Below are 10944 nucleotides of genomic sequence, written 5' to 3'. Positions count from 1 at the left end.
GTTAAAATTAAGACTTTCTCCTCATCAAGACACACACACACACACATACACACAGAAAGACAGAGAGAACATGAGAGAAAAAAGGGGAATCAAGAAAGGTAACATATCCAGACAACAAAATAGAAAAAATGGACAAAATAAACTAACAAGTAGTTCAAAAACAAGTTGCCCAATGTCTAATAAATATGTGAAAATATGCTGAACTTCTGTAATAATCAAGGAAATGCAAGTAAAATCATTGCTTGGTACCATCACACACTAACCACAAATCTAAAATAAAAATTAAAAAAAAAAGTGTTGACAAAGATGTGAACAAACCAAGAATCTTCTACACTGCTAGTGGGTGTGGACATTGGTACAATAGTTTTCCAAACCTATTTGACACTATCTCCTAAAGCTAAATAGATGCAAACTTGTCACCCAACAATTCCAATATTACAGAGATAGTCAACAGAAATTGTTATTTGTGTCATAATACATGTCCTGAATCTACTTACTGGCACTGTGTATAGTAGTCCCAAACTGTAAACCTCCCATATACCTATTAATGATGGAATGATTAAATTAATTTTTTTTATATTCCCATGTTAGAATCCAATACAGCAATAAGAATGAATGATCAATAAAAACATGCAGCGATAAATTCACAAACAACATAAGAAATCACAAAAGCCAGATAATTAAGAGTTGATGCTCTATGACTTCCTTTCTATAAAATGCAAAACAGGCTAAAGTGACCTGTGCTGTTAGATGTGAGAGCACTGGTTCCCCTGAGGAGCAGTGACTGGGAGAGAGCATGAGGAACTTCTGGGGGTCTGACAGTATTCCCTTTATTTATCTAGGTGCTGAGTATAGAAACATGTTCACTTTGTGAACTTTCATTGAACTATGCACTTACAACTTGTCAATGTGGCTTTAAATTTTTAAAATACATATCACCAAACAAAAAGGTGGAATATGGTGAAAAAATTAGTGTTGTAATGTCCTTATATTGTAAAGGTGGAATTTAATAGTATTAAATAAAATGACACTGTGATTAGCTTTTAAATGTACGCTGAATTTTCTAGGTAAAAATTAACAAATAATGAGTACACAACTTTCAAAGAAGAAGGGTCAATTATAATAGTTTTATAATGTGGACTTGTATTTAAAAATTAATAGAAAAGAAGTTAACAGATAAAATAAGAAAATAAATGCTACTGATACCCAAATGTATCAATTACTATATTAAATTTAAATAGGCTAATTATTCCTTTAAATATCAAACATTTTTTACTATATTCATTGGATGTTTCTTCAAGAGATATGGCCAAATAATAGAATTAAAGTACGAAAGTGAGAAATACACTTTATGGAATTTTAACAATTAAACAACATCCATGGCAATATATACATCAGATAACATAAACTTTAAGATTTGTCAATATTGTAATTATTACTATTTAAAATTTTTCTTAATGTACAACCCAATATATTGATTGATGGATAATAAACATGAAAAACTTTATATGTATATGTACATATATATATATATAGACACAGATCACACACAGACATACGTATATTTACATACAGAATTATAGGTATATGTGTTTCTATATATATTTATTTTTTTCTTTTTCTTCTTTTGTGATCTAATTTGTGGTAAATATTTAAGTGTCTTACGTAAGCTAAAAATACGTATTTCTCTTTGTGGTGCAAGATTCAATATATATGTATCCTTTAGGTCAAAAAAATTCTTTTGTTTTTCAAATTGTTCAGTTCTCAATACTTTGCATCAGCTTCAGAATGTAAGACAGAGAAAACTCTATAAAAATCTCTCCTAAAATTGTGGAAATATCCACTTTGCTCCTTGAAAATCAAGGAGCCACAAACTCCATGTAAACAGAATGGATTCATGTCTTTCCTTTTCAAATGGCTCTCCCTACAGTGCTCCAAATTTAATGGAAGTCTCCACCATAAACTAATTTCATCACTTTAGAGACAGGTGTGTAAAACTCTAAATCTCTTTCTTGCCAACATACCCAAGTCATCTTCACAAACGAGAGAAAAATCTGCCCTCTACAGATTCCAATTTCATGCAATTCATGTCTTTTAAAGTTGTCACACTCATCTGATGTTCTTTAAACATCATCTTAAATGTAATTTTATGCTCTCCTTTGCCCCACTCCAGTTCAACTGGTCATTTTTTACCTGAAAATGTTTAAATATGCTCGTCTAACTTTAATAATATCATATTTCAAATAAATGACTCTCCAAGGATGTCATGTACAAAACTCATAAGTGGCTCCCAAAAACTTTAGTCACTGACTAAATTTCCACTCCAGCTCTATTGGCTTCAGTTTCAGTTATCACCTGCCACATGCTGTTTCCTTTTCATGTACCTTTTCTTAAAATTCCATCCCTAGCTCATTTTGAGAAACTCACTGTTACAGATTTAAGTTACAAACTTGAAGACTTCTCCATAATATCCAGGTTGTTTCAGGACCTGGAGTTTATTATTGCATGAATTCTGAACTCCTCCACTGCAAGCGTTAGTAAAATTCCAATCACATAAGTATTATCATCATAATTATATAATATTTCATTACAAATGTTATTATTGTTTACTTTGACAAAGATGCTTAGCATGTCCTGCTTACATTCTCTGGTCACCCACTCATAATTGTAATAAGGACTCTGAGGAAAATTAGTGAATTATCAAATGAACGTGATGTGAATACACACAATTTACATATTTCTCATAAGATTAGGGGATTTTGTATTTCTCATCCAAGCAAAGCAGAGCCTGGAGACACTGGAGTCTTGAATCATGAGCAGAAAGGGGCTGACAGTTGGGAAACACAGAGTGACTATCAAAGTAATGTTCACAAGGAACCAGTGGGGATTATTAAAAATAGACAAAACCACATAACAGATGGAGGAAAGAGTGTTAACATAGACAAAGGTGCTCACCAGGAGAAGGGTGGTTTTCATAGCTCTGGACTCAGGGGATGATCTGGGGAAGACTGGTCCTACGAAGGTGTTGGACCCTTTGCTTGTGCCTGTACAGGATGAAAACCATGGAGCCACTGGCCCAGAGCATGAGCCCGAAACAGAAGACATCAGGGATTGATAGCAATGCTGCATATAACGCATCTTCAGTTTGGTCATGATGAAGAGCAGAACAGTATCCACCAGTTTTTCTGTTTGTGATGTTTTTGTGGCTCCCACTCCTAGTCATATACATCAGATACATGACATTTATCAGCATGTGGGAGGACCCAGCACAGAAAATTGAAGGGGAAATGCACTTGAGAGCTTTCTCTTTAAGCTCTGCCCACATGGAGTTCCTGGGGTTGATTATGATGGCCTGGTCTACACTCAAAAGGCAGATGGTGCCAATGGACACACCCCTGCTCACTCCATGAACGTAGTAAAAAAATGTGTATCCAAAATCATTGAAGACCTGATACCACCCAAAAGATGCCATTGTAAAAGGCATTCCACTAGAGAACAAGACCTGTAAGTTGGCTACAATCAGGTTCTTGACAATCAAATCTGTGGACCTTAGCCTAGACCCAGTGAAATAAAGGAAGAGATAATGGTAAAGAAGAGAGAAATTCCCCAGGACTCTGATTGTAGTCTGGAATAAGAAGATCATTCCTAGTGCCAAATACTTGACAGGCATCTTTTTCAGTTCTCAATAACTGATATTGGTCTTCTGAGCTAGAGGATCCTGCATTGAAATAGGAGGTTGGACCATATGTATCATGTCAACCGAAATCCAATATTCTCCATTTACCAACAGTTCCTACTTTGAAATAATTAAAGTTTTTCTGTCATTTAGAGACTTCCAAGAGTTGAATGTCTACCATTAAAGAACACTTGCAATGTATGAATCAGTGAAATTATGGCCACATATGCGGTAACTTCTTTATCCTTCACACATTCATGGAGCAGGCACTGTTACATTCCTTATAAAGATGAGGACAACATTGGCACAGAGAGATTAAGTGTTTCCTCTGTATTCACTCACTGGTTTGGGGTGGAGTGTGCATTTGAACTTGGCTGGGTTGCCAACAAAGTTGCTGCATTTAATCCTTAATATACTAAAATACCAGTTAGCTGTGTTCTTTAAATAAATCAGATCTAAATTTAGTTTTGTTTTTGCACCTTGTCATTTCAATTCAGATTGGCAGTAATTTATTTTAGAATTTTGGTAATGCAAAGTTTCCCTCTTTATGAAGACTTATTCTATAGGCACTATAAATGGTGAATAAAGCTTTAGAGATCTTAATAAAATGTAGATGCCCTGGTTGTAGTATATGACTGCAGGAACTTGCCCAGGACAAGTTGGGTTTAATGAACACATAAATTCTTTGACACTAGGATGGCAACAGAAAGACTCGTTTTGTTTTTTAACCCAGGTAAAAAAACACAATGGCCTTAGTCACAGGAACTATGAGACAGGAAACACTGATGCCTAGTGAACGAACAGTGTATGGTTGAAAACAATTATTACTAACTTCAGATCACATACGTGTCTATTCATTAACACCTGAGTTAAATAAAATTATTAGCAGTAAGGCAAGATTTGTGAAAGATATGAAACAAGAGACACATATGCAACATGCAATGCTAAGGCAAAAACCTTGTGTATTGTATATCTGTCATCCATTTTTCGGATTGATATTATAATACTTAAAAGTGGCAGATGGGGCTGGCCCAGTGGCTCAGCGGTTAAGTGAGCACTCCACTGCAGTGGCCCAGGATTTGCAGACCCAGATCCCAGCCGCGCACGGATGCACCACTTGTCAGGCCATGCTGTGGTGGTGTCTCATATAAAGTAGAGTAAGATGGGCACAGATGTTAGCCCAGGGCCAGTCTTCCTCAGCAAAAAGAGGAGGATTGGCATCAGATGTTACCTCAGGACTAATCTTCTTCACACACACACACAAAAAGTGGCAGAAATATCACAAAATACTTTTGAACCTAAAAGTGTTGTCTGAAACTTAGAGAGTTATATTTTTCTTCAATGCTGCTTCCTTAACTTTAAGTGGGAAAAGTCTCTCCACAATCAATAGAGACACAATCATGAAATCTATTAAGCACTTCATACCCCCAGAGTTAGAGAAAACCTTTCTATTCTAACAACTGCTATTAGACATGTTGTTTCTGCATAGGATCAGATGATTCCTGTACGTTCATCCACCTCTTTATTACAAGCATGGAGGTATTATGGGTGCACCTCTGAAACCTGAAAGTTATGTCTATGATTCCTGTAAAGTAGGCTGAACAGAAGGTTGACTCCAGAACTACAGTCCTTAAGCACATTAACAATCAGATTTTATTATCACTTGGATTAAACCACAACAATCACCATCAGTGAGGATTACATTACATTATACTTGGAGCCGTCAGGGTTCTGTGGAAGGTCTAGGACTCCATCTATCTTTACTATCTCAGCTCATGCCTCAGGATTTATTCCACCTTCCTATGTGGCCTTGGTAGTGGACCAGGTTCATATGCAGAAGATTCCATTTGTCCAATATGTTCACTTACCTGGACTCTTGATACAACTCCTTCTCCTAAAGATTCTACCCCTCAGATCAATAGAGAAAACCCACTGATGTTTTCCTGCTGCCTGGATGGTGGGCTCAGCGTGAAGGTCAAAGCAGTCAGTATATGTGTGAGAGGGTAGCTAGACCCTGAGATATGAGTTTGTGATTCTGGGACCTCACCTCCCCTCAGAACTGCAATTATCATTTCACCTGTAGAAGGATTGGCAGTAACAAGCTTGGGAGCTGAGGATACTTTTGAAAACTTTTTTCACAGGTACTGATTATCAAGAACAACTACAAGTTTCCAGCTAGCATCTCTTAAGAGACTATTGGAGTGTTGGTGGGAGACTCTTAACTTTTCCATGATCCCTGGAGGCAGACAATGGCCACAAGGAGGAGAACAGGAAATACTTAAGTCTGACACATAAGGAACTGGCTGTGAGTATTTATGTCATAGTGGATGTTCTACTTCACCCAGAAGTTCTACCCAAAAGTGAGTTCTTTCCTAATTTCTTGCGACAGAGATGCACAATTAAGTTATAAGCAAAAAAATGGAGTGAGTCAAAATATCTGAGAAGGATTCAAAAAGAGATAGAAGTAACAAGAAGAACATGATGCCAATAATTTATATTCGATATCTTTGCACTCATTTGCACAACTCAATGTCAATTAATATGTATTGTTAGGAAACTCTACTTTACCAATATTGACACTCACTAGTGATAGGAAGCAGAAGCAGATTCATATCCACAGAAAAAAAGAGATAATGTTCTAAAACAGTCCCTCACAAAGAAAGAACCAGAATTTGATGTTTTACCAGGGAGATTCCGCCATTCTTGTAACTATCAGATAAGCCAAGTCTGCTGACTTAATTCAAGACGATCAAATGGTCACAACAGTCCTCTACACTTACTTTTCTCCAAAATTTTCAGTAAGGATCTATGACTGTTTCTTAAGAAATATATTTTTTATGGGTCAGAAAAAAAATAAATATAAATTATGAGTTGAATTTAATTCTTAGATTTTCCTACACACAAATCAATCCTTTGATCTGGGTTCACCATGCAATTACCCCCAATTGTCAAGTCAGTTTTTTGAGCCATAATGGTGGACAACTCATCCTACACACACACACAAACTCATTTACACACAGATGCAAAAACACACATGCATTCACACTAGCTCATGTATAGTAAAACATATAGTCACATACATTCACATTCTTATATACATACACAGTCACTCATGTGCTCACAAAATTTCATTTGCACACTCACAAATATTAATGCACACATTGAACACATGAAAATTTACACTCACTTGTGTAAGTACTCATAAATACACATACATAAACTCACAATTACACTCTTTTATAAAATCACAGTTACCATACATGTGTGTATTTCAATAACATGATCTTATACAGAAGAATAGTTGTATCTCCAGACTTCTGGATGCCTAAAAGGGGGGCCTTCCTACCCTTTATAGTCATTCTAACCCTGCAACAGTCATAAGGGTAATATTTATTATAATGCACAACCCTTCAAATGTGCTGTGAGCATTGACCTTACATCGAGACACGTGCTGGGCAACATGGAGTGCATAGTGGAGTGAGAGTGTGTGGGTATGTGATAGAGTGTATAAAAATAGTCTACAAGACAAAGGTTAAATAAGGATAAGATAGGATACAGGGAGCCCTGGGGGCTTGGGGTTATAGAGAGTGCAGAGGAAGAGAGCGAACAGAGAGAGAAAAGGCACAGGGTTTTTAATGTTGGTGAAGTATTAAACTGCAATGTCACAGATGAAAGTGCACGTGAGCAAAGTGTGTAATGAAGTGAAGGAAGAGGGATCTTGGAATCTGGAGTCATAAGGGAATGCAGAATGTTACAGGAACAAAAGCACTAATGGGGATGGGAAGATAATGGCAAAGTGAGGAAATTCAAATATTGAGTGGGTTTAAAAAACGGTGTGGGGAGAAGGTGAAATCAAATGGGGTAGGTAGATCATGGTAGATGATAAAAATCTAAGTTGGAGAGAATGTGGGAAAAGGAGATGGCACAAGGGAAAACCATGCGCATGGGCAGGAAGGCTAAATTGGCAGAGGGCAATGAGAGAGGTGGAGAGGACAGTGAGCATGCATGAGCTAAAGAGCCCAGGAGAAAGAGTCAGGAATTATATGTTAGATGTAATGAGTGCAGGGTGTGGATAGGGTTCCTGGGGGCATTGACGACGAGTGCAAGATGAGGGCTATGATGAATGAGAGTGCAGGGGCATAGAAGTCACAGGGCATAGGATGAGATACTGGAATTGGGTGTACATGGAAGGCAAGAGGAAGGAGTGCACGGACAATGGACTTTGCAGAGGTGACGAAGGCTGAAGAGGGTTAGACTGAGATCCCTAGAAGAGTGGTCACAGAGAGTTGGAGGTGAAAAAGGCTACCAGATAGAGGTGTAGAGTGCGATATTGAAGTCAAAGGTGTTGGTGAATGTCAGAGAGCAGGTGGAATTTCAGTGGATGTCTAAAGGTCACAGGTGGACACATGAAGGATGTAGATAGGAGTATAGAGGTAGACTGAGAGGATGGATGGGTCTAGGGGTGATGGAGGTGGCAGAGGGCAGAATGGAGGCTACTAATTGTTTCCTCCATTCATCTATCCCCTCATTTATGATCAAGTCACAATAGTCACTTATGGTTTCCTTTTTTTAATGGAAATATATTTGACAAATAACATTGTATAAATTCAGGGTGTACAATATATTGATTTGATACATTTTATATTGTAATATAACTACCATTGTAGTGACAGCACCTCTATCACATCACCTAATTATCATTTCTTTCGGTGGTTGGAATAATTAAGATTTAGAGTCTTAGAAAGTTTGATGACTATAATACAACATTGATGTTCATATTCACTATGCTGTGCATTAGATATCCAGGACCTCTTTGTCTACTAGTTGCAAGTTTGTACTCTTACACAACAACTGTCCTATTCCTCCAGGCCCCTGCCCCTGGTAACCACCATTTTACTGTCCGTTTTTTTGAGTTTGACTTTTTTAGATTCCACAGGTAAGTGAGATCATACAGTATTTGTCTTTCTCTGTCTGACTTATCTCGCAGCATAATGTCTTCAAGGTCCATCCATGTTGTCACAAGGGGCAGGATTTCCTTCTTTATCATGTCTGAATAATATTCCATTGTAAATATATATCACATCTTCTTTATTCATCCATTGATGGACACTTAGATTGTTTGCATATCTTGGCTATTGTAAACAATGCTGCAACAAACATAGGATTGCAGATATCTCTCCCATAACCTCTTTTTATTTCTTGTGGTCTCTAATTTCAGCTTAGGGCCAAAAGTCTTCCTCTTGTAACATGCCCCTGAATATCCCTTAAATTTAATCTATAGTAGAGGAGAGCAGCTAAAATTTGGCTGAACAACACTCAACAATATTTTCTCTTTTATTTTTTGGTACCATGTACAGGATCAAACACAGCAGGTCTAACAGGAGAGGCTGTTGACTAGTACCCAGTGTTCAGTGTTGGAAAAGGTGCCAAATAATTCCTTCAAAAAGCCTGTTTAGAGGTTGAAAACTTTAGTGCCACAAGAATTTTTATGTCCCAAGACTGATGTGATGAAAATATCTTTCTTTATTGTAGTATTTCTAAAATATAATACTAAATTTTAATCTTTATGTGCTCTGACAAGCATATATTTGTAAACTTTACCATAAAAAATAAAACAATAAAATAACTAAAAATTTTAAGGACATATTCCTCTTTGCTTCTTTCATATAAGATACCATCTCATGGAGTACTCTGTGATAAGTTTTGTAGATACACTGATATTTTAAAAATAATATTTTTTTACTCCAAAAAATTTACTGGTCTCATAATACTATAGAGAAATCTCCATCCAGAAGTGTAACATAACCTAGATGGTTATGTTATGGTACATGGTAAAGGAATTTTGCAGTGAAAATTAAGGTTGCTAATAAGCCAGACTTAAAATAGGCAGATTGTCCTTGATTATCTGGTAGACTCAATGTATTACAAGAGTCTTTCAACAGGAAAGAGAAGGCAAAGAGATGGGGTACAAGAGGAGGTCAGAGATTTGAAACATGAGAGGGATTTCACATGCCATTGCTGGGCTGTGAAGATGGGATGTAGGTGGGCACATGAGGAAACTGCAAGAAGGAAATGGATTCTGCCAGGAATTTAAGATCCCGGAAGTGGATTCTTCCTCAGAGTTTTGAGAACAGAGCCCAGGCTGCTGATTTAGGCTTGTGATGCCCTAATCAGAATACCCAGTCAGATTTCCAATTTAAGAAAAATAAGAAAATAAAATGGCTATTCTGTTAGGCTGTTAAACTTGTGGTAATCTATGTCAGTAAAATTAAAGTAATATACATGGGAACAAATTTGAGTAAAATATTTAAACAACAAAATAAAGTCAAAGTCTTCATGAATTACCTGTGACCAATACTATTTTGATCTCCAGATGTAACAATTTTCATCACTGAGGTATATTATACTTCTCATGCCTTTTGAGAATATATCTGAAATTGTACCTGAAATTGTACTATACACACAAACACACACACACACAACTAACAAATTTGGTTCTTGACTCAATATCTCAGAGATAGAGAAGGAAAGCTTTTCCAGTCATAAAAACATGGCATTTCAGGAGGAATAGAGGACACAGCATATGACCTGGGACTCAGTGTTTGCCTGAGAAAGACATTTCCCTCCTCTTCTTTTCTCTTCTCTTCTCTAGGCCTCTTTCTCATTATCTTCAAAAACGACATGTTACAAATATGCCTTTGTTATGGCATCAACATTCCCCTTCTGTTATTGGTTGAATTGTGTTCCCTCAAAATTAATGAGCTGAAGACTCAAGCCACAGTACTTCAGAATTTGTCCCTATTTGGAAATAGGGTCATTGGACACATAATTAGTTCAGATGAGATCCTACTAGAGTAGGGTGTACCCTTAATCCAAATAGCTAGTGTCCTTATAAAAAAGGGGATATTTGGAGACAGACACGCACACAGGGGGAATGCCATATATAGATTCAAGTTATGTTGCCACAAGCCAAGGAATTAGAAGCTGGAAGAGTGGCCTGGAATAGATTCTCCCCTAGGATCTTCAGAGGCAGCCTGGTCCTGCTGACACCTGGATCTCGGACTTCTAGCATGCAGAATTGTAAGACAATAAGTTTCTGTTGTTTAAGCCCCTGAGTTCATGGTCCTTGTTATGGCAGCCCTTAGAAACAAAAACACTTTCCCTTGCCACCTCCACACCCACAAGCAGAAGGACCTTGAAATGCAGAAAAGGCTGCACTTCCCGGTCTTTACCACAGGAGGGAGTCAAGGACAAACAGCTCTGATCTG

General features: G+C 37.2%; 1 pseudogene; it reads right to left on the bottom strand.

The window, feature by feature from the left end:
• Positions 1–2730: 2730 nt before the first annotated feature.
• Positions 2731–3720, bottom strand: LOC131397680 (vomeronasal type-1 receptor 4-like; annotated as a pseudogene).
• Positions 3721–10944: the final 7224 nt, after the last annotated feature.

Source organism: Diceros bicornis, chromosome 34 (assembly GCF_020826845.1).
Source record: "Diceros bicornis minor isolate mBicDic1 chromosome 34, mDicBic1.mat.cur, whole genome shotgun sequence".
Taxonomy (NCBI): Eukaryota; Metazoa; Chordata; class Mammalia; order Perissodactyla; family Rhinocerotidae; genus Diceros; species Diceros bicornis.
The sequence above is the reverse complement of the archived record's forward strand: the minus strand, read 5'-3'. Positions and strand labels throughout refer to the sequence as shown.